Below are 246 nucleotides of genomic sequence, written 5' to 3'. Positions count from 1 at the left end.
GGTGTGTACCTTATGTTGTATGAGGTGGTATGTACCTTGTATTGTTCAAGGCGGTGTGTACCTTATGTTATATAAGGCGATGTGTACCGTGTCTTGTAGAAGACTGTGTATACCTTATGTTGTATAAGGCGATGTGTACCTTGTATTGTATAAGGCAATGTGTATATTGTATTGTATAAGATGGTGTGTACCTTGTATTGTATAAGGCGGTGTGTACCTTGTATTGTATAAGGCGGTGTGTACCTG

The sequence above is a fragment of the Mizuhopecten yessoensis genome, unplaced genomic scaffold (genome assembly GCF_002113885.1).
Source record: "Mizuhopecten yessoensis strain PY_sf001 unplaced genomic scaffold, ASM211388v2 scaffold8537, whole genome shotgun sequence".
NCBI classification, from domain to species: Eukaryota; Metazoa; Mollusca; class Bivalvia; order Pectinida; family Pectinidae; genus Mizuhopecten; species Mizuhopecten yessoensis.
The sequence above is the reverse complement of the archived record's forward strand: the minus strand, read 5'-3'. Positions refer to the sequence as shown.